The sequence below is a fragment of the Mustela nivalis genome (assembly GCF_964662115.1).
Source record: "Mustela nivalis genome assembly, chromosome: 2".
NCBI classification, from domain to species: Eukaryota; Metazoa; Chordata; class Mammalia; order Carnivora; family Mustelidae; genus Mustela; species Mustela nivalis.
In genome coordinates this window covers 85,899,443-85,924,427 of record NC_139021.1, presented here as the reverse complement: position 1 = coordinate 85,924,427, position 24,985 = coordinate 85,899,443, and the positions used below count along the sequence as shown (strand labels likewise).

General features: G+C 37.4%; 1 protein-coding gene across 4 annotated transcripts in view; it reads right to left on the bottom strand.

Annotated features, from left to right (window-relative positions):
- Positions 1–24,985, bottom strand: part of ST18 (ST18 C2H2C-type zinc finger transcription factor) — a 336,134-nt gene that overhangs the window by 167,696 nt on the left and 143,453 nt on the right. Inside the window, exon 3 of one of the 4 annotated variants that reach the window (XM_082720104.1) lies at positions 8,347–8,443. The exons of the other annotated variants lie outside the window; for them this stretch is intronic. The gene's annotated coding sequence lies outside the window, so the exon portion shown is untranslated. The remainder of the gene's footprint in view (positions 1–8,346; positions 8,444–24,985) is intronic. 4 annotated transcript variants of the gene reach the window in all.

Here is a 24,985-nt window from a genome sequence, read left to right as displayed (position 1 = left end):
ATCTAGGGGGAAAGCGCAGGCTGGCCTTTGATCAGACCACTGACAGTTCTAAGATCTCTCAATTCCAAGGTTCTCAAGACTTGGTTTCCATGACACAAGAAAAATGAAATTTTTTTTTAAAGATTTTATTTAATTATCAGAGAGACAGAGGGGGAGAGAACGAGCACAGGCAGACAGAATGGCAGGCAGAGGCAGAGGGAGAAGCAGGCTCCCTGCTGAGCAAGGATCCCGATGCGGGACTCGATCCCAGGATGCTGGGATCATGGTCTGAGCCGAAGGCAGCTGCTTAACCAACTGAGCCACCCAGGCATCCCAGAAAAATGAAATTTTATCCCTGTATACATCTTTACACAATATTTGATCCTGGTCCAAGCTGAAGGCTATGATCTTGGCCATTTCCTCCTTACACTCTTTTGCTCTTAGAAATAAAGGCTAGAAATACATAATGAAGATAGACATTCTTAACCCGTATAACCAACACATTTCTTCAGTTTTAGTTTTTGTTGCCGAGAGAGATGTGTCTACCTTGATGACAGAATTACCTTGTTATTTCCCTTCCTTCTCTTTCTCACTTGTGTCCATCCTCTCCTCCTAAAAGTGAGAGGTCAGATGCCAGTCTCTGACCTAGACTGCTAGGGAGCAGGGCTGAATGGCAAAAAACACATGTGTTCCAAAACCTTACATACGTGTGGCTGTCAGAAATCCACGCTTTTGATCTGTCAGAGAGGGAAGATCATGACTCTGTACACACAGAGAAGGTGTGTTTTGGGGTGAAACATGGAGTCTCCTGGGTGATTCGGGCACAACTGAATGATGGTCCTTCCACTCTCACCAGAAATACTAACAGGTCCTTCTGGGTCTCTGGGAAATATCCAATCTCTGCCACATTTCTGTTTGGTCTTCTTTGGGTCTTTTCCCTCAAGAAGCATGTCTTTTTTTATAACATAGTCATTGACAAACCAAAGTGCCACTTGTGAGGTTGATTCTCTTTCTGTTATTCCATAACAATGTAAGGAGTCATATAGGACTAAAAACACTTTATATGAAGTTGACTTTCACTCAATTTCTGAATGTCCACAATCAATTAGAAACAAAAAAATATGAGTTTTGAAAAGAAATAAAATTTCATTTGGTATCGGGCACAGTATGAAGCTGGCAGTATTTTTTTAAATTCATTTTACATGTAAGAAATAATAGCAGACAGGAGATAAAGTACCTTGCCTAAAGTCATATCATTGTGCAGAAAATAGCAGATAGCAAATCCAGGTGTTGGGCCCAAGTTCCATAATTTGTCTGTGCCTCCTTGTACATGATATTTTTTAAGCTGTAAATTCCACAAAAATATAAAGTACTTGTGTTATCATTATTATTTTTTTTTCCTTATTGCAAATTCTTTCAATTTAAGAAGCTATGAGGATTATAAAAAATTACAATAGTGGGCCGGTAGCTGGGATGTGCTAATGAACAGAGGAAGAGAGGTAGCTTCCATTCAGCACGAATTATGCATGGCCAGGCAATCCGAAATTTTCTCATATTTCAACACAGATATGTCTGACTCCAAAATGCATGCTCATTTCCCTAAACTATGCTGCCTCACAGCAATGTATTCTGGCTACAAGATAATCACCAACTCTGTGGTTCTCAAAGTTTGAGGTCGGAAACAGCATCACCTGGGCACTTAGAAATGGAAGTTCTTGTGTCCCATCCCAGAACTATTGAATCCAAAACTCTGGGAGGGAGGCCTGGAAGTCTGTGGTTTAACAAGCCCTTGAGGTGATTCTGGTTAATTATGATACACTCTCAAGTTTGAGAATCATTGGTCTAAAGAGAAGACGGGGCAAAATATTTTATCCACAATATCTCAGGCAGGAATGTGTGACTGACTTTTTTTTTTTTTTTTTTTTTTTTTAAAAGAAAACTGTTCAGGGGCACCTGGGTGGCTCAGTGGGTTAGGCCTCTGCCTTCGGCTCAGGTCGTGATCCCGGGTCCTGGGATCGAGCCCCGCATTGGGCTCTCTGCTCAGCAGGGAGCCTGCTTCCCTCTCTCTCTCTCTCTCTGCCTGCTTCTTTGCCTACTTGGGATCTCTCTGTCAAATAAATAAATAAAATCTTTAAAAAAAAAAAAAAGAAAAGAAAACTGTTCAAAAATAAAAACCTAAAACTCTAATAGGCATTTTAAAAGATTAACATCAAAATATATAAAGGTCCAGAGAAAATAGAAGGAATTCAAAATGATGAACATCCCCAAATTTCTATGTATATACAGTTGATCCAACATACCAAAAATTTTGCAAGGATTGCTGAATATTTTTTAAAATAATTATGTTATATGTTAAGACTATAGTAAGATTGTCTGAATAATGTTTTGCTCTATTAATGAGTTTCTTTTTGTCCTTGTATTTCATTGTATGAAACAAAGTGATGTCTCCGTGCTCTTTGTCTTAGAGACAAAGTGGGGGAATGAGAAAGAGTAGCTACAAACCTTTTCTAACTTTATTTTAAACAAACAAAGATACAATTTAAAAGCTTAGTTCTGTAGGGATTTTTAGACACAGATAAATGCCTCAAACTAACTCTTCATAGAATTTCTCCCAGAAGAGGCAGAGAGAAAGGGAGACAGCAAAGCAAAAAAACAGAAAAGAGAGCTGTGGGGCCTCAGAGGCTATGGATTGAGTAGACTGTGGGGCTGATAAGAAGACCACTCCTACCCCAACCCTGGGCATTCAGTCAATCTGCGGGGTCAGTAACCCAGGTGGGATTGAAGTGAAGTGAAGTTTCCCTGCCTCTCCAGCATAATGAATGCTCTGAACTAGAGACTACAAGGTCTTTTATACAATAAAGTTACAATATCTGCACTAGTGGGCAGGGACTCCTATCTAGGACACCTGAATTCACATGAATTCTGCTCAGTCTCTCTGGGTTTCAGATGAGGGATCAGAGACCAAACTGAAGGTTCTAGGACACCCTGAAACAACCTAAAGCAGCAGCACGGTCAGGCAGAAACAGAGCTACAGAACGGTCTGTGTCTATGGCTGTAGGAAGAGCTATGGTCAGCTACCATGGGCAGAGGGACACAGCATAGGGTCATGAAACGTCACTCCCAGCCATATACTAAAGCATGCTATATAAGCACTTTGAAAATCTTTCTTCCCCCAACTAACCTTTCTGAGAAAAGTCCACAGCGAACATTATGAGAAAAGTCCATGTTAAATGGTTGGTTGGCCATGCAGACCTGCACCTAATTCCATACTGTTGTAACTAGATCAAAAATCCCTTTCAGGGGACAGCCATTCCATCTTTTGGTATCACCCTGAGTAGCAGCAGAAGTCACTCACTTTTACTTTGACGTGTCAGGTAGGAACACTGAATACTTATACAGATTTAGAGAATCTACAAATAAGACTGAAGAAAGAGATGAGGAAGTTAGAGAACAAGATGAGGCCAGAATGAGAAAATATGAGGAGAAAAATTCTCTCAGAAAAATACAGATTATCATTCAGCATTGTCTGAAAAGAGTATTAGTATCAGCAGACATTTTAGAAAGATAAAGACTCTCAAAACATCAAAAAGGCCTTCAAAAAGATTGTCCAGAGTAGACTCAGGAGTACAAGATGAAATTCTGACAGAACAAAGTCAAAGGGAAGAACAGAAGTGAGAAAGTTGGAGTGGTGGGTGGCGAGGATAGATGGGCATGTGGCCATCACAGATGTAGCCTCGGGCTCCGCCTCTTCAGACACCTGCAGAGCAATGCCCTTGGTGGCAGTCCTGGAACCTTCCTATTTCCCTAGATGATCATCAGAGCTGCTGTTAGGGAGCCTCCTCTTGGCATCTAGACTACGATGAAACATAAATGAGCTTTAGCAAATGGTCCTTCCTCAGAATCTAACCTCTCTTGGGATGCTAAAAACGGGGTTTAATCTGAAACAAAACAAAACAAAACAAAACAAAAACAAAAACACCTTACATTTAAGCCTGGGCAATGCTCTCTACTACCCACTTCCTGTCCTAGCGCTTTGTGCCAATCATTCCCTCCAGGGCTTGGTTTACTGTACTGGATGTTGGTATCTGCCCAACACTGGCTTGGCCAGCAGCTGAAGCTCCACAGGAAAGTCTCCAGAGCACCAACTCTAAGTCACTGCCTTCATCTCTCTCCATCAGAATACCCTGCTGATTTCATCACAGTATTGATCATGCCTGAGACTTACCTAGAGTCTCCTTCCCACCAAAATATAAACTCCATGGCAGACATCCCATCACCCTTGTCTACTGTCCTATCCCCAGTGCTAAGCACACAGTAGGTGTTACTGAACATTTTCTGAATGAAATTCAATATTTAGTAGATGCCTCTCCTACTCCTTGCCCCCTCATATAGGTCACACATGCTCTGTCTCTGAGCCATTTGAATTACTGCTCTGTGGTCACAGCAGCTGGCGAGACCTGGCACATCACAGAAGCTCAAGTAGTTTATTGGGGTCTTGAATGTTGGTGAAGGCTTGCTGTGGTTTGCTCTGGAAAAACAAAATTCATCTACTATTTATCAAAGAAGTTTTTGATAGTTGGAAATGATGTAAAATATGAAAGCAACCTTGAGTATTTCTCTTTTTTGTAATATCACTGTGTAACAGTAAATTGATAAATACTTTACATTAATTATACTCCAGAAGAATCCATCCACTTTAGAGAGCTATAACTGTTCATTTTTGTTCAAAATATATTCACATGTCTTCATCTTTTGGTTTACAATAACTCTTGCGATAGTGTGTTTCCTTTTTCTCAGTTTTCAGTTTCATGAATACGTACATTCTCCATTCTTTTATGTAGTATTCAGATGCTGATGAAAATGTACATAAGCTTCTCTGGTATTTACTAAAAATCACTAAAATAGACATTATTAACTCTTCTTTCAGAAAAATGTTTGACTTCAAAATTTAGAAATATGCTCACTGGTATCAAGTCCAGTACTCCATGCATGAATGCTGAAAAAAAATATTTATCTTTGCACAGTGCTTAAGAAGTACCTGTTTATGTGCTTTAATAAGACAGTGTCACTTTAGTTACACACAGAAATGCCCTGATGTAAGAGGTGCTGGTGTTTGGGAGCCAGATGGTCCTACATCATACAACAGCATGAAGACAAACAGTACTGGTTACATTTTGTGCATGGGTGTGTATCAGTGGAAAAAACGTTCCACTAAATATATTCTGTGTGCATGAAATATCTGTTAGCAGATGTAATGACACTAGAAGATATTATTTCTTATAAGTTATACACCTACTGCCTTAAACAGCCTCAGGTGTGCATCTATCGAGCAGAATCTTCTCACTCTGGACTATAACATGTTATTAACATAAAATGAATAAGCCACGACATGCCATCCTATAGGGAACAGTCTTGGCTCGACATTCTCTTCAGTGATCACTGGGAATACTGAGAAAGGCATTTAAAGCCAGTGTGAGTCTATTGAGTTTAATTGTTTTTACTTTTATTCAGATTTACAATTGAGTGTTTTTAAATGATGGGGCTCATCTACAAAACCTTATTCCACAAATAAATAAACACAGAGCCTTGGTTTTGTAATACAGAGACACTAATGCTTAGAAATTAGGTTGTCAATCAACTCTGTCTCCTCCCTTCAAATAAAGGAGGAAAATCTCAGATATGGGATCTGTGTATAATGAAGTTATTCTGGCTTCTTTCCTATGAACAAATAGACACACAGAACTCAGCAAATTAAATATCATTCTATCATGGCCTCAACAATATCTCTAGAAGGTTGGAAGATTATAAGAATTATGTGTGTTCCCTCTGGACCTTGAATTCCATATGTGTAGACATTTATACATATACAGATTCCCCCACCATGTGGTTTTGCCACGTGTACAAAGTAGCAGAAGCCACAATTCTGCAAAATTATACATGAAGTGTTTCAGTTCTCCATTAACTTTCATGATCTCTTCGAGAGATACTAAAAAGGTAATACAGGATAGTGGAAGAGATACAATGTAGACGAAGATGCAGACTTAACACTGTTCTGCAGGTCCGGGCTATCAGTACTGAGAAGTACCCTGATCTGCTGTGGGACAGAGCTTGTTGTGCTCTTAATTAATGTGACCATCTCATGGAAAAGGAAAAAAGCAAGAACATTTTACACACACGACAAACACTACTGTGGAAAGTAACTTATAGAATACGTATAGAGTTAAGTATGTTCTTTCCCATCTGTGAAGTGCTAACACATCTTCCTTCTGCTCTGTGCTCAAACAAAAGTAAAGGGACTCCTAGGTGGCTCTCCCTAGCCTGCTTCTCCCTCTCCTATTTCTGTCTCTCTTTCCCAAATAAATAAATAAAATCCTAAAATAGACAAAAGTAAAAAGTGCTTTGGACCCTGTGTTTCCAAATGCTGGGTCAGTAGCCAACATAACATCTATCACAACACTTTGGGTTCTCATTTCTTGCATCCAGAATATGATTCTTGCTGCATTCTTCACATGGAATTTTTTCTCCTGTTTTTCCTATGTTTGCTTTCTTTGCTTTACCTACTTCATCCATAAAACTTGAATATGCTCATTGGAGACTCAGTTTCCTCATTGATAAGTGCATTAATGCCTTCCTCATTATTTATAAAGAATATATTGTTTTAAAACTACAATGCACTATAAAAATGTTAGTAATATTTTGAGAGGAGCTCCAAAACCATATCAATCATTTCTTGCCCTGGAATGAAATGTGAAGCCTTATCTAAAAGTGAAATAAAAAAGTCATATTCAAGTGACACGAAAAGCTGACTTGGCATTTCTAGCCTGGTTTTCCATGCATGTTTGCATATGGTGGCCAACCTCCTCACTGCACATTCCTCACACATTTATGACTGGGAATGTCCAGGTGAGTCCCAGGCATAGCTTATCTGTTTAGATTAATTTGTGTGCAGTGTGTATGGGGGCTCCAGCCCTATTACAGTTTCTTACAGAAAGGATATTTTCACATACTCTTTAAACAAATTTGCTGCAAATACAGAGGAAGTATCATTGGCCCCAAATGAAGCCAACCTGAGATCCTTCATTTTCTTCTGACCCTGAACCAGAAAGGAATTGAAAAATGGACTGGTTGAACTCTCCGAAACAAATGATGCTTGAGTGGTTTCATGCATAATAACTGCCTTTGATGTAAATGGGGCCATCCGTCAGCAGCCACCAAAGCTGCAGTGCCTCTCATCTGGGGACCAAGTCCACCAATGAGCTTGCTGTTTCGGTATACCCCAGGCACCTGAAACCAGTTAGACACGCTCACAATGGAGGACCCTCTCTTTGGAGAAGATTCCTGAAAAGACTCAAAGGAAATCGGAAGGCAAGGATCTGGCCTGCGTCCTTTCCTAGCAATTTTATTAGGGAAGTTCACATTTTAGCTGTTGTTGGCTTCTTCCCTGCTCCTGCAAGAGTAAATGAGGTGCTGTTTTCATAAAACGCTCATTGAGGGAGAGTGCCTTTCAACACCAATCCCTGAAGATAAAACCAAAAAAAGGTCCCTTCCGTCTCAGGTACTCCTGTCATTGAGACAGCAGCCAATGTGAGATTTGGCTCACCACTTGCATCTAGCACATGATTCTTGACAGGACAGAGCCCCCACGTTAAGCCAGTCTCTGGACTCATGGTTACCATGCAGAGAGACAGTATTGCCCTGAGTTATCATACACAGCTCACAGCCTCTCGCATTACTAGCAAGTTGCTGTGTACTATTGTGCTTTATTTCTTTTAAAACAAATATATGCTTATGTGCTTGCAGTTTGTATGATGAACTCAGAATGCAAATAAAAGGAGATAGATAGGAGTCATTTTCGGACAAGATTTACCTCTAAGGAGCCTGTCAAGCAGCAATTCATTTCCTCACCTCTAGCTTGACAGACCAGTGACATTAAAGTCAAAGGCATGTCCTAATCGTCACGCATGTAGCCACTTTTTTCTTTTTTTCACATTTGTATGCTAATCACGAGAAGCAAAAATAGACTTAGATTGGAAATCAAAGATTGGTTGTATACAGGTAATAGAGTGCTTGAATGCTTTATTTAAAGATAGAAGGCTCTTGAACCAGGCTTTATTATTGAACTAAGACTATCTATCCTTTTTGACACTTTTTAAATTAAGTTCTTCCTCTAATTTATGTTTTTGTCAGCTTTCTTCCCTTACCTGGTTTTAAGCTGGCTTTTTCCCCCCTCTCTCTCTAAGTAATAAACTACTCCAGCGCAGAGAAAAAAATTTTAATGACCTTAGAAATTCAGATTAACAAAATGGATCATTTGTATACAGCTACAGAATTATGAATCCCTCTGAAATATCTGTGCAGAAATTTTACCTGATGCAAAATTTCATTTTCTCTCTCTCTGGCATCTCTCTGACTTCCCCCTTTTCAAAATGGGATGGTCATGGTACTTCTTCAGTAAGGTCAAACACTGCAAAGGAAACAGGTTTGGGGGACAATTTTGAAGCTCACACAAAAAAAGCTTTTTTTCTCTCTCTCTTTTGAATTAAGGGAGACAAGTTCCAAATATGTGTTAGCAAATCAAATACGAAATAGTTTGTAGAAGCTGTACTCGAGCCACAAGTTCTGCCTGCTCCTCCCTAGATGTTCAACCTGCCTCCTTATTACTATTAAGCCTGACTGTCTCCCGGTATGTTCTGCATCCACCTGACTTTCACGGAGTTTGAGAGAGCTTAGACCAAACGGAACAGGGGAGCAGCTGCACGGCAATGAGTGGTGGCAGCCAGATAATCTACTGTGATATCTTGGAAAAAAATTGGGACAACATAATTTCTCCAACTTGACACAACCCTGCCTGGAAAATGTGAGCCAAACTTAACATGCAAATTCTCCTGCTACTTGGCATTGGTTTTTCTTTTTAACATTATGTACATAAGGGAAAAAAATAATGGAATTCTAGGGGAAATTAGAATTATAAACTGCTTAGATCTGATTTAAAAAATTAGAGATCAGAAATTATTTTTAAAATAACAATGACTTGTTGGTAACCTATCCCGCAACCCCAAGTCACTTGATTTCTCAACAGATATCTGCCATCAAATTCTGCTTGATTTCCACAAATGACATGCTTCTGCTTTTCCCATATTATGTAACCTGTTTCTTCTGCCGAGAAAGCTTTTACTTTCTCAGCCTACCTGTGTTTTACCAACTGTCCAAGTGAAGTCTCATAGTCTGTGCAGAAGCTTCAAATACCAGCCCTCTCTCACCACCCAACACTCCAGTCGTCAGAAGAGAGAATAACACAGTGAATACAGAACATGCAGGACAGCCAACCAGCCTGGGCTTAAATTCTGATTCACCCATGCCTCAATTTCCCCATCTTGAGAATGGGGCAGTAATAAATCCTGCCTTGCCAAATTGTTGGGTTCATTAGAACAAAGACTGGCAGGTAATAGGCACTACAATAATATGTGTTAAATAAACTATGTGCAATCAATATAATCTAATTTGGTTTTTTAATATTTATTTATTTAAGAGAAAAAGAGAGAGTGAGTGGTGAGAAGGGGCAGAGGGACAGAATGTACAAGCAGGCTCCTGCTTCTGTCCTTTATCATCTTAGTGTTGAATTTAGAATATATTTTTTAAATATATGGGCTTTTTATATATTACACATTTGTTACAAATGTTTCCCACTTTATTGGTAGCTTTTATAATGTATGATGTTTTTGATGCAAAACTTCTAACTTTTTAAATCTTAGGAGGCCAGGCTTATTATTATTTGTTGATGTTTATAATTCCTTCCACTGAATTTATTCTTAGAACTTTAACTATCCTAGGGGCACCTGGCTGACTCAGTTGGTTAAGCATCTGCCCTCAGCTCAGTTCATGACCTCAGGTCATAACCTGAGTCTAATCCAAAAGTCAGATTCTTAACTGACTGAGCCACCCAGGTTCCCCAATATGATCTAATTTAAAAGAGTCAAATCAAACAATGATTTATTGAATAACCATATGAAATCACAGTGTAGGTGCTACAGATACATCGCATGTCTTTAAAAAAAAAAGTTGCACTCTACTACAGGACCTAAAACAAGTGTACAAATAATAGTAATTACTATTTTTTAAAGATTTTATTTATTTATTTGAGAGAGAGAGAGAGCAGGGGAGGGGCAGAGGGAGATAGAATCTCAAGCCAAACCCCCTTGAGCACAGAGCTGGACGTGGGTCTCCATCTCAGCACCCTGAGATGATGACTTCAGCCAAAATCAAAAGTCCAATGCTTAATTGCCTGAATGACCCAGGTGCCCCTACAAATAATTATTAAATAAAAAGGATGAATATTCAAAATTTCCCAAGAGTGAATTCCAAAAAAAAGTCAATTCCAAAGAAAATGTCAATTGAAATTCAAAGAAAGATGAAGTTGCAATTAGTTGAGGCAATGCTAAAAACTTAATGTAGAATGACATTAAATGTGATTCTTGGAGAATTACTAATATTGTAATAAAGAGGTAATGTATGAGTCAGATAAATGGAATGGAACTGATACTTCATAAACTGAACTCAGGATCTGTGTACAATAAAGTTATCACCTTGACACTACAGATATCACCTTACACCTACAGGAAAATGGTGCCAGACAGCGCAGAAGCCAGGAGTGCAAGCTTGGGGGCATGCAGGCAGCTGGCCTGGACTCAGACCCAGCCTCTGTCACCATAGTCTAGATACTTAAAGCTCTAAAGGTCCTGTTATTCATCCCTAAAATGGTAGGACACTAGTAACAATATTATCTCATTGGATGGTTGCAAGGATTAAAGTAAGCAGTACATGAAAAGCAGTTAGCACTTGCTCAATAAGCACACAATATAAGAGCAGAATTACATTTTTGTTTTTTATTATTTTTAATGTTAGTGTTAAATATTAACTCCCACCTGTAAACATAACAAAATGAATTCTGGAGAAGTAAAAATTGAACGTAGACCTTAAAGCCTATCTAAGGAAAAAGAAATGTTTGTTTTAGGACAGCTTAAGGTTTTTTTTTTTTTTTTTAAGATTTTATTTATTTATTAGTGTGTGCATGAGAGAGAGAGAGAGAGAGAGAGAGAGAGCTCAAGCAGGAGCAGGGAAGAAGGAGAAGCAGATTCCCCACTGAGCAGGGAGTCTGATGAAAGGCTCGATCCCAGGACCCTGAGATCATGAACTAAGCTGAAGGTAGGTGCTTAACCAACTGAGTCACCCAGGTGTCCCTAGGATAGTTAAAGTTCTAAGAATAAATTCAGTGGAAGGAATTATAAACATCAAAAAATAATAAGTCTGACCTCCTAAGATTTTAAAAGTTAAAAGTTTTGCATCAAAAACATCATAAATTATAAAAGCTACCAATAAAGTGGAAAACACTTGTAACATATGTGTAATATATAAAAAGCCCATAGATTTAAAAAATATATTCTAAATTCAACACTAAGATGATAAAGGCTAAAAAATGATAAGTCACATAGCAGAAAAGTGGCATTAGGAGACTTTTTTTTTTTTAAGATTTTATTTATTTATTTGAGAGAGAGAGACAGTGAGAGAGAGCATGAACGAGGAGAAGGTCAGAGAGAGAAGCAGACTCCCCATGGAGCTGGGAGTCCGATGCGGGACTCGATCCTGGGACTCCAGGATCATGACCTGAGCCGAAGGCAGTCGTCCAACCAACTGAGCCACCCAGGCGTCCCAGGAGACTTTTTCTTAAAACACCTGCTATGTATGCCCTAGAAAGTGTGCGAAGACTACAAATGATGACCATGAATAAATGGTCTCAGCTGAGCTAATGAGAGCTGTCACTAGGGGTTATCTAAGGTTGGGGTTTTTCTTCTGAAATTAATTGACAACTGTATGTAAACTTTTTTGTGTGTTTTCCCAATTCTTGTGTTATATTCTATAATCTCATTTTTATGCTGTCTGGCCCCAGCTGTCTATTTCTAAGTGAGCACCAGCAGGAGGAAATTTAGACCCCGACTCCTGGCCAACCACTAGAGCATCACCAGAGCCCTCCACTGGCCCTGCCGTCAGCTAGAGGAACATCCATGAGGCATTTGAGGGCCTCCCCTGGAAATGATACACTTCAGTTCCACCTGTTATTTCACTGGCCAGAACATAGTTGCTGGCCCCAAATTAATGCCAGAAAGCCTAGGAAAAATAACCTGTCCTCCCAAGAAGAAGAAATGTGGTTGGTGAGCATTTAGCTCACCACTTTACTATACACTCAAAGGACAGCATGTTAAGTAACTCTAGAAAGTGATATTTCTGAAGAATATTCAGTGCTATGGAAAAAAAAAACACTCATTTTAGAATAGTGATTCAAAAACAATAGAACATTAATTTAATTAAGTGAAAAGTCTCAATAGATAAGACTAACAGTAATATATTGAGGGGCGCCTCGTAGCTCAGTTGATTAAGTGTCTGACTTGATTTTTGGGTTAGGTCATGATCTCAGGGTGGTGAGATTGAGCCCCAGGTCCGGCTCCATACTGGATGTGGAGCTCTTTCTCCCTCTCCCTCTGTTCCTCTCTCCCTCCCTTTCTAAAATAATAAACTAATGATTTAACATATTGAATTTTTAGAATTGACAATTTATGATAACTCACATTCATTTTTCTGCCTTTTTACCTATGTGGAATATGCATCCATTACATTTATTTTAAAAGTTTTTTTAAGTAAAAAATCTTTTTTTTAAGATGGAGAACTGGGTCTAGCATTTAACCCCTCTTACTTAATTCTGGAAAACATAAATGCATGGAGCCACAGAATAATGTGAAATTCAGTAAAATTCAATAATACAAAATTATGCCAACATATTTACCATTACCTTTATGCATACTTCTTTTTACATCGCATACTTTCCATTTGAGATATTGTTTCTATGTGCACTACATAATTAATAATGGTCTTACTTCCTAAAAATATCATTTTGCTTTTTTTTTCTCCTTCCCAGCACACTAAAAATATTTATTTCTTCCCATTTCCATTATTACTGCTAGAAATTCAGCAGTCAGTATAATTTCTATTTCCTTGTAGAAATTCTTTTCCAACTGGCCATTCTTTTTGGTGCCATGAACTTTAGAACTGGCTTTGTAACTTTGGGGTTTCTTGAATTTGGGATTCAGTGTTATTTAATAATTCAGTAAAGTTCTTAAGCATTATACTTCAGAATGTCTCCTCCTTCTCACACTATTTTCTCCCTTTCACTCTGATATATACACATATGTTTATTATATGGACACATTTATGTATATACACACATACCAATACATATATCTCTATATCAGGTACATATTATTTGTATAACATGTCAGTCATTTATCTCTTTGCCAGCCCTTCCATTTTTGTTTCTTCTATTTTTTTGTTTCTCTCTGGGTTGCATTTTGGGTAATATTTTTAGTCTAGTTTCTATTCATGATTTCAAATCTCTTTAGTTTTGTCTAATTGGCTCTTCATAATCTTAAAAAAGCTTAATCATCTTTTTTATTTACAGTTGCTTCAATCTGTTCTTTTTCAAATATTCAGTCATTTATCATGTTCCATTCTCACCTTTTCAAGCCTTTCTTTTCTATATTAAAACATATATTTAAAAAAAAGATTTTATTTATTTATTTGAAGGAAAGGAAAGAGCAGAAGGAGAGGGCCAAGCAGACTCCCCACTGAGCACAGAGTCAGTGTGGGGCTGGGTCCCATGACCCTGTGGTGATGACCTGAGATGAAACCAAGGTTCAGCTGTTAACTAACTGAGCCACCCAGTTGCCCCTCTACATAAAAACGTATTAAACCTACTTATTTTATATTCTAAGTCTGATAATTCCACTATCTGAACCATGTTCAGACAGAGGTTTGCTTTGGTTATTTCCTTTGGAGATTTAAAAATATGTGTCCAAGTGTCTTGCAGAAATTTTTTCAGACCTACCTACGTTAAATAGCATTGCTTTGAGCAGGTTTTTATTTGCTTTTCTATCAATTATGTGAAAGCATTATCAGTCTGAGACCACTTTATATTAAATTCTCACTTCCAGCTTTTCAACCACGTAGGTAGTACGAATTCAGGCTGCAAGGAGGTGTGAGAGCAACTCTGGGTTACAAATACTCACAGGAGGTGGTTTTTTCCCACAGAACCCAGTTCAAATCATGATATTTTAATTTGTATTCATCCACCCGGGGTGGGGGGGATCCCAAGCCCTAGCTCTTTGCTCTGGAGGGCCCAGGAGAGATCATTCCCTCTAGTGTTCCCTTAGGAATCATGACAGAAGCTCTGGATCACAAAAAGTTGGCAAAAACCCTCTTGGGGCCAAAGTTGCTTTGACATATTTTGATCAAACCTTTGAGGTCCCTGATTTTAAATTGTTTTCAGCCTTCTGTTGACTCCTTCTGTTTATCTAGCTCAGTGATAGATTTCAAAACAAAATTAGTCCAGCTCTTTTTTTTTTTTTTTTTAACGGTTTCCATTGGGAGGGTATGAAATTTCGTTTGTTCACCATGCTGCCAAACACAGAAGGGGTTTTCTCTATTTGTAATCTTTTACTTATTAAGCAAGGTAATAAGGATATGGTTGTTTGTTACATTGTAGACTTGAACACACATGAAAAGTAAGAGAAAAACCAAGCATTTAACTCAAAAGATAGGAAAAAGAATTAAGATTAATACAAGTAGATGGAAAGTATGCTAAATTATTAAATGTCAAATAACTTAGAGAAAAATGAATTAGATATTGATGTGATAAACAAATAAAAGTGGGTTTTGGTTTGCTGGTTTGTTTGTTTGCCCAATTCCATGAAATAGACTAGGGGTTGGAAAACTGTGGCCTGCAGGCCAAATTCTGCCCACCACCTGTTTTTATATTACACTCGAGTTCAAATGGTTTTTAGATTTTTAAATAGTTGGGGGAGAGAGGGGAAAAGAGGAATAATATTTCATGACACATGAAAATTATATAAAATTCAAATTTCAGTGTCCATAATAAAGTTGTATGGGAACCTGGCCATACTCATCATTTATGTCCTGTCTCTGGCTACTTTTAAGCTGTAAGAGCTGAGTTAAATATTTGTGACAGAGGCCGTATGGCCTGGAAAAGCCTATATTTTCACTCCCTGGCCCTTTGCTGAGAAATGTGCTGATCCCTGAAATAAACAAACCTCTGGTAGAATTGCAGAAAAAGAGATGTGAGAGCAAGAGAAAGGAGAAGAAAAGATACACAACACATATTAAAAAAGAACATGTATGCAATGCAGAAGAGATGTTAAACATTACTTTGAAAATAAATTTGAATGTATCTTTTTTCACATTTTTTATTAATTTTTTAATATTTTAATTATTTATGTTTTAATTCAAGTAGCCAACATATAGTACAACATTAGATTTAGATATGATGTTCAATGATGCATCAGTTGTGTATAACACCTAGTGCTCATCACGTTATGTGCCCTCCATAATGGCCATCACCCAGTTACCCCATTCCGCCATGCACCACCCCTTCAGTAAACCCCAGTTTGTTTCACAGAGCCAAGAGTCTCTCATAGTTTCTTGAACATATCATTTAAACAAATTATTTTCTAGGAAAATATGCATTACTAAAATGTAATCAGGAAGAAGAATATCTGAATAGCTTGCTAATATGGAAGAAATATTTAAAGTTATTATAGAGATATAGCTCCTTCCTTTCAAAATGACCATGTGTATTAATATTTTACAAGCAAGTTGCCTATAGATGAAATAATTTCTATTTTATTTAATTGTTTTGAAGCACAAATTAAAGAAGAAATCTTTTAGATGTGTTTTCCAAAATTAGTATAACTCTGATACCAACATTTGAAGAAGATAGCATAATAAATGATATAAAATTCCTGAAAAATGGTCACATTTAAAATAGCCACAAAGTTAATGATGTGATTTGCACAGTATCTTTCCTAAAACTGTGAGAATGTTTTAATATTAATATGTTTATTTGCATGTTTGAGTATAGGGAAAAAGTCAAACTATTATCTAATATTTGCCAATAATACACTTGATACAATTGAACATTTATTCTAGACAGAAACTAATCATGAAGAAAATAATTCAAGTTGACAGATGTTCTATTAAAACAAAAAAAGTCTATAATATTCAGATACCAAGGTCATGGAAGTTAAGGAAAGACTTAGGAGCTATTCCATATGGAAGGGGTCTAAAAAGACATGGCACTAAATGCAATGCTTCATCCTGGATTTGATTATTTTCTTATAAAAGACATTATTGGGACAACTGAAAGTTTTTGAATGAGTCTATGGAAAACGTGGTAGGAATGTAAGATGTTAATTTCCTGATTTGGATGATAATTTGTATATTGTAATTATGTCCTTACTTGTAAGGATTACTATAGTATTTGAGGTAATACAGCATAATATAGGTAACTTATTCTAAAATGGTTTGAGAAAAAAATGTCCTTTCTATCTTTTCTGTAAGTCTATATTATTTAAAAATAATAATTTTATTAACTGAGGGATATTTAATAAGTTTCATTAAATAAACAGGCTACATTCATATATGAAAATATCTATACATTTAAAATGAAGTTTTTATGTAAATTTTAAGCAATTACAATTAAAATAACTGAGGGATATTTAATAAGTTTCATTAAATAAACAGGCTACATTCATATTTGAAAATATCTATACATTTAAAATGAAGTTTTTATGTAAATTTTAAGCAATTACAATTAAAATGCCAGCAAGATTTTTTCATATGAAGCAAATCTGAAAAAATTTAGTGTGTGAGTATATACATGCACACACATGTGCATACCTATGCTTACGAAGAGAAAAATAACAGAAAAAACTTAAATCCAAGAATTAAAATATATCATAGATTATATTAATTTAAGCAGTTAAATGGAATTTTTCAAATTCTTTAGATTCAGAAATATTAATTCTGGAAATTCACCTGAAGGAAATGATTTTATATTGCTCAAAAAATATTATACACACACACACACACACACACACACACACACATATGTTAAGCATCTTATCAAAATGATGTTTATCATATCAAAACTTATAAGCAAGTTAAGTGAACAGTTATATATACATTATTGTATTCAGGATAAATTTTTTCTTATGCTTTGTCTTAGTCTTTTTGGGCTGTTGTAACAAAATACCATAGGGTGGCATAACAACAGAAATTTATTTCTCATGATCCCGGAGACTGGGAGGTCCAAGATCAAGGCACCTACAGATTCATTGTCTGGTGAAAGCTCACTTCCTGGGTCATAGACAGCCCTCTTCTCACATCCTCACATGATGGAAGGGGCAAGGGAGCTCTCTAGGGTCTGTTTTATAAGTGCACTAACCCCATTCATAAGGGCTTCACCCTCCTAACCTAATTACTGCTCAAAGGTCCCACCTCCCTGAAACCATCACATTCAGAGTTAAAGATTTCAACATATGAATTTGGGGGAAACACAAACATCCAGTGAATAGCGTGCTTTATTTGCATTTACTCTTTTTTTTTCAATGACTATATCATATTTAAGTAATACATTTCACCTACAATTTAAGAAGTACTTCATGTACTGAAATACTGATGGAGCATTTCTTTTATAGATAAAACTTGAACACAGGTAAGAAATTTTAGAATATGGTTCACGAATAGTTGCTGGTCCCATCTAGTTTAGGAATAAAATGTATATTAGGTAACGTCTTAAGTGATTTGGCTAAAAAAATGGTTCACACCAAGGTAAATTGATGCATTAGCTCTTGGAAAAGGTTTTTCTCACTTTGGTTTTCTGAAAAACTCAGTTTTCCTCCTAACTCAGTGGGCACGACTAACCCTCCTCCTTTGCTGGTTTCCCCCCATCAATCCTACTTCTGTCTGTGGGAATGAAAGAGAACTCAGTCCTTGGACTCCTCATGTCTTTATCGATACTCATTTCTTTATTGAAGTCATCAAGTCTCATGGTTTTAAATAGGGTCTATCTGCGAAGGATTTTCAAAGTCGTAGCTCTAGCTTGAGTCTCTCCAGTCAATGCCAGTCTTGTGTAGTAAATGGCCTGCTTGTAGTTCCTTTCAGATGTGAAATAGACATCTCAAGCGTAACACATCCAAATGGGAAATTCTCCTCTTCCCTTTTCCAGACCTGCTCTATCCATGGTCTTCCCTATCACAGTTAATGACCACCATCCTTCCAGCTGCTCAGTACACACACCTACAGCTATCCTTCACCCTTCTCTCTCATTCACCATGTCCAATCTGTCAGCACATCTTTATGGTCTTTCTTCAAAACCCGTTATCCAGGTAGGATAATTTCTCACCATCTCTATGAAACCTGCCTACCACTTTGGTATAAGTACCATGACTTCTGGCCTGAATTATTGCAGTTGTCTCCTAGCAAGATCCCTTACTTCAACCATTGCTTTTTTACTGTTTTCCCCCCCCTCAATATTATAACCAAAGTGTGTTTTTTTAATGTGTGCATCAGAAAAATCATTTCTCAGGGTGCCTGGGTGGCTCAGGTCTTCGGCTCAGGTCATGGTCTCAGGGTCCTGGGATCGAGCCCCGCATCGGGCTCTCTGCTTAGCAGGGAGCCTGCTTCACCCCCTCCACCCTCGCCTGACTCTCTGCCTACTTGTGATCTCTCTCTCTCTGTGTCAAATAAATAAAAATCTTTAAAAAAAAAATCATTGGGGTGCAGGTAGGAAATTCAAATGCATACTACCAAAAAAAAAAAAAAATTTAGAAAAGGCAACTGAAAAAGTGCCTCTGGAGATCAAGAACTGGGTCATAATGGATGAATATAGGAGTCCTAGAGAAAGAATGAGACTTTAGAAGGAACAGGAATTTTATGGAAGATAAATGTATATCAAATAGAGGCTCTTGATCTTGGAATTAACCAGCAAAACACAAATGGATAAACAAAATCTTTAGAAAATAACTAGAGCTGAGTTCATGAATTTCCTGCTATTTGCCAAATATGTGAAAGAGAGTTTTTGTACTGGAAAGACCAATATTGTAAACGTTCTTCGATTTTTCTCTTTTGTTTCTTTCATAGATTTCATATTTAGTAGATTTAAGAATACTACTTTAGATATATATAATCTTACATACATAAATTTATAATGTGGTTAGGTATATTTACAAGTCCAAAATTTATTTGAAATCTAAACTAGGGTCTGTGTGCTTCCCAGGCACAGCTTTCAAACTGGAGGTTATAGCTAGCTATACAACAGAACAATCCAGGTTGTGGGTTGCTAAGAGTTCTGACTTAAGAAAATATACTGGGGTAATCTTATATTATGAGTTATGTGAAATTGCCAGTGTCCATAAAGTGACTCCTAAAGTAAATTTCTTTAAAAATTCCAAGGTCCCAAGATGTAGAGATCCTAATAAGATCCTGAGGGGAAGGAAAACAATGAATGCTATTTGGTCTTTTTGATGATTTAAAAAGTTCTGTCATCTCCATCATACTTTGGGGTATTCTGTCAAATTCTATGTTAAAAAGTAATCCCTGCTATTATAAGCATATATAAGCATATATATATATATATGCTTATATACTTATAAGTATATAAGCAAATAGACTTATTTTGATGAGTATACTCAGTAAAATAAGTCAGTCAGAGAAAGACAATTATCATATGATCTCTCTGATATGAGGAATTTGAGAGGTGGAGGGGGGATTGTGGGGGGTAGGGAGGGAAAAAATGAAACAAGATGGGACCCGGGAGGGAGACAAACCATAAGGGACCCAATCTCAGAAAACAAACTGAGGGTTCTTGAGGGGTAGATTAGGGGAGGGATAAGGTGGCTGGGTCATGGGCACTGGGGAGATACATGCTATGGTGAGTGCTGTGAATTGTGTAAGACTGATGATTCACAGACCAGTACCCCCTGAAGCAAATAATATGTTATATGTTAATTTAGAAAAAAAAAAGAAATATTGCCATCTGCCAATATCATGGATGGATCTGGAAGGCCCTACTCTAGGTGAAATAAGCCAGACAAAGACAAATATAGTATGATGTCACTTACATATGGCATCTTCGAAAAAACAAACTCATATACAGAAAACAGATTTGTAGTTGCGATAGACAGTGGGTGCAGTGGGTGAAATGAGTGAAAGGGCTCCAAAGATACAAACTTCCGATTGTAAAATAAATAAACCCTGGGGATATAATGTATAGTATGGTGACTGTAGTTAATGGTACTTATTGTATATTTGAAAGTTGCTAAGGGAGTAGATCTTAAAAGTTTTCATCATAAGGAGCACCTGGGTGGTGCAGTCAGTTAAGTGTCCAAATCTTAGTTTCGGCTCAGGTCATGACCTCAGGATTATGAGGTTAAACTCCACGTCAGGCTCCACACTCAGCAAAGAGTCTGCTTGAGAGTTTCTCTCCCTCTCCTTCTGTCCCTCCCACTCATGCTTTCTCTCTAAAATAAATAAATACATCTTAAAAAAAATTTCTCATCACAAGGAAAAAAAAATATTTTTGTAACTATGGAAGGTGACAGATGTTAACTGAATTCTTACGGGGGATCACTTCTGAATGTATACAAATATCAAATCATTTTGCTGTATACCTGAAACTAATATATATCAATTATATCTCAACAGAAATAAGTAAAATAAAATAGAACAACATTCTTTTTGAAAAATAATCCTGAGTAACTAGGGAAGCCAGTAAATCACATGCAGATTAGATATCATAATAACAGTGGGGGACTTGACTGGTTCAGTCAGTGGGGAGTGTGGCTCTTGATCTCAGGGACATGAGCTGAAGCCCCGCTTTGGGTGTGGAGATTACTTAAAATAAAAAGAAAGATATCATAATAGTACTGGTGGATTCTCCCTCACTCATTGCATAAGTTTACTTTCCATAACTATTTTTTTCTGAATATAAAGGCAATAAATAGACATTTGTGAAATTTTTGAAAAAAGAAGAAAAAATCACCTCTGATCTTGTCAACTAAGATAACCATTGTTCAGATTTTCAAACAGTCCTTTCATTTTGTTTTCTCAGTATGAATACACACATGCATGTATGTATGTGCCATATGTGCATGAAGCACCCAGACACATAGTTTTTACATCTTTGTATATGCTTCTCTATTGTTTCACTCATTATAATTGTATAAACAGTTTCCTATTGATAAAATTGTCTTTCAAGAATCATTTAATGATTTAATGATTGCATGTATAACTTAACTGACCGTTCTCTGTTGGATATTTTGTTTTCTACCTAAAGGGTAAATCGTTTCCATGTGTAAACCAAAGTGAAGAGAAAAGGAAACAGAAACTGGAGTGGCAGGAATTTCTTCACTGAAGCAGGACCAGAAAATGTTTTTAAAGTAACCTTAGGGGGTTTCTGTTTTCTCCCTGACTGCTGCTGGTGACATAACTGGAAACAGTATTGAAGGTCATATGAGCTCTGCCAGGAAGCAGGTAAAAGGAATGAGCACATCAAACTGTCTTTTACCATTTTTAGACACATTTTTGTATATATTCACTCTAGTCTGTTCTCAATATAAACAATGACCCCAAAGCACAGCAAACCAAGGCATATGAGTCTACACAGACTATTAGTGAAGACATACTGACATCATGTTACATGTTTCTAGCCATTTCTTAAAAAACAGAATAAAGGATATTGTTTGCATTCAATAGTTTGTAGAACATTTTACTATTAATTTTATCACTTAGTTTCCAAAATAATTATTCATTTGACAATGCAGATAATTATATTATTTTACATTGGAAAATGTGGGTTTAGACAGGCTATAGAATTTAAAGTTCACGTGGTCAAAAATTAATAGGGCTGTGGTGTGAAGACAGGTTTCTTGACTCCTTCCTTGCGTCATAGCTTTATACCATTTCCAAAGGGAAATGTTGGATTTACTGGAGGTTCTAAAGAGTAAGAACTACTTCACAGAAACCTCTCCTTGAATTTCGCTCATGTCTTATACTCACTTCTGAAAGGATAACTGTGTCAAGGAGTGGGTGGCTATGGCCAGCATTTCTGAACTTGTCCCCAGCAAAGAGGAAGAGCCCTCTGGGACTAGTCAGGCTTTCCACCAGACCGTGAGGCAGTGAGTGAAGGAAGATGCCAGAGAGGTGGCCAGCAATGTCCACCATGCTCCCCACATTTCTCATCCAGTTGCCTTTGTAGGCTCAACGAGTCTGGGGTAGTTGGCTAGTCAATAACAAAGCCAAGACTTTAAACATTGTAAATCTGCCAATACTAAACATAATACACAGAGAGACAAATTTTATTTTTACACTACTTCATAATGTTACCTAAGTGCCTACTGTGCACCAGTCTCTATAGTAGACACAGAGGAAAGCCACCAGGACAAGACAAAGTTTCTCTCTTCCTTCTGATGAGCAATAAAGAATAAAGACATTAGTAGAGACCTAGCATAAGGGCTTGAGGAAGAAAAACCAAACATAGTAAAGTCATCATAAATGAAGGTTACTGAGTAGCAGTGGTTAACCTAGACAGAACAGTCAATTATGTGTCCTTTTCAAAGGTATTAGAAATACAAATAATGCTTTAAAACTATGACATTTAAGTGGGTACGAGAAGAATCAATGAAACAAGATGGGATTGGGAGGGAGACAAACCATAAGTGACTCTTAATCTCACAAAACAAACTGAGGGTTGCTGGGGGGAGGGGGTTTGGGAGAAGGGGGTGGGATTATGGACATTGGGGAGGGTATGTGCTTGGGTGAGTGCTGTGAAGTGTGTAAACCTGGTGATTCACAGACCTGTACCCCTGGGGATAAAAATATATGTTTATAAAAAATATAAATTAAAAAAAAAACGATGACATATGGATATTGCTGCTTAGTGTGAGGCTAATATTTTTTTTATTTTTAAACAGTGACTGTATCTAAATAAAAAAATTGATAAATAATAGTAAAGGGATGCATAAATATAAAATAATTAGGAAAATAGTACCCAAACAGGAGGTGTCTAGATGGGGTGGGGGAGATTTATGACATCTTTCTGCATGTATCTGTATCAGTAACCATTATGACCTAGCCAGATTCAAGGCAATATGGACTGTGTCATTAGCAGCTCAATACCGTAAACCAAACTATTTTACTTTCCCCATCTGGGACTCAGTAACAATAGCCCTTAATATAAAAACTTGGGTGTCATTCACTCTTTTCTTTTTCCTCCTCTCCCACATTCTACATTATAGTCAATGAATACTACATATGCAGTTGATAGAAAGACAGAAAGCAAGAATGATATTTTACATACACATATTCAAAGAGAATTCAGAGAGACGATTGGTCTGGGTGGTTGGTCATTCAAAATCTTACTTAGTGTTTAATTCACATATATTTTCAGTCTTACATTTGTGACATGTTCCAATGAACTGCAATGCTTAGGATATGAATTAGGGGAAGAGAATGGGACACCTCAACTTCCTTTTATACAGTTTAACAGGAGTGGTGATGGCATGGCAGTTACACATCTTGGTTGCTATAGATATCATCAGTGTTAGAAAGATAGAAAACAGACAAAGCAACTAAAAGACTCTGTGCCATGTCCATTTGCAATAATAAAACAGTGACAGTTTCACAACTAAGTTCTCCAAACACCTACACATGTGGATTATAGACATAATTGATGCCGTGTACTGGTATTCCCTTGTTCTCTTTTATTGAATATTGAGCATATTCAACAAATATGCTCAATATTTACACTATAAATCCTTGTTTCTGTGACCTTTTTCATTTTGTTTTTCATAGGAATTATATAGAAATTGTAAGCAGAAAAGATAGAGTGAGGTTGTTTGTGGTATTCTGTGCTTTGATAGAAAAAATACTGCTAAAGAAAGAAATAAATTCTGGGGCAAATAAATGGAATTTTGAAAGGTCAACTTTTTTTTTTTTTTTTTTTGCCTACTATACTCCAGTGGTCATGAAGGTCTTCATATTCTAGGGCCACTCAATGTGGGAGGCTCTCCCAACCCCCTCTTTCTCTCTTACCCTTCACACAGCCTCTAGTTTACCATAGATGGGCAGATGGACCTGGAAGCCATGACGAGGAGCTTGGATTTCGATCAAGGTGCAGGAGGGAGTAACAAGGAGCAAAAAGCAGGAGGGAGTGATGTGACCGAGTCAGTCATGAAAATTCCCCAACTGCTCTGTGGGTCATGGTCAGTGGGCTGCAGTGTAGGACAGAAGCCACACAGAAACCTACAGAAGTCCACCATGGAGTCACGAGGAAAATCACAGACTGGGATGTTAGGATGACCATAGGGACAAATTGTCAGATTTGAGAATTATTTGGAATTCGCACCAGAGACTTCTTGACAAATTAGATATGGGATGATACAAACACAGAAAATTTCTAAATGCTCTTTTGAGCAAATGGTTGAATACTAAAGACCAAAGCCGGGGCAGTAGAGAATGGGGAACCCACAGTACAATTTAAGGACAGCTTCTGTTTGAAATGCTTATTAGTCCCTAAGGGGAGCTGTCCTGTGTGGCTCAGCAGAGAGGATAGAGCAGGGGTCAGCATTTCAGGGCACCTTTGCCAGTCTCTTGTTATTTTCTCTCCCCTACACTTTACAAACCTTTACTACTTTAAGGTTGTTGTGACCTAAGCCTAACATTACCCTTGTTCATGGCATCTCCTAAAACTCCTGGCCAAGGAGTCATTCTGATTCTAGCTCTCACTTCCTGCCTATGTCAGTAGTCAAGAGACTTCTCCCCTCTATGGTTCCATTGCCTCATCAAAAACACTCACCCCATTTCTAAGGCTGTATTAAATGTATTTAATGCAATATCTAGAAATATAAAACACTACACAGTATCAGCACTGAGCAACTGGATGAAAGACAGGCTCATAGAAATAATGTGTCATATATCTGTCTGTGTGCGGGCTCATTGCTATTTAAACACAAGCATGTCTGCATGTTCCATTGCATTTACCTTTTATAGGATCCCTGTAAGACATGTTATTGGTTCCTCTCCCATGTTTATAATTCAGGAAACT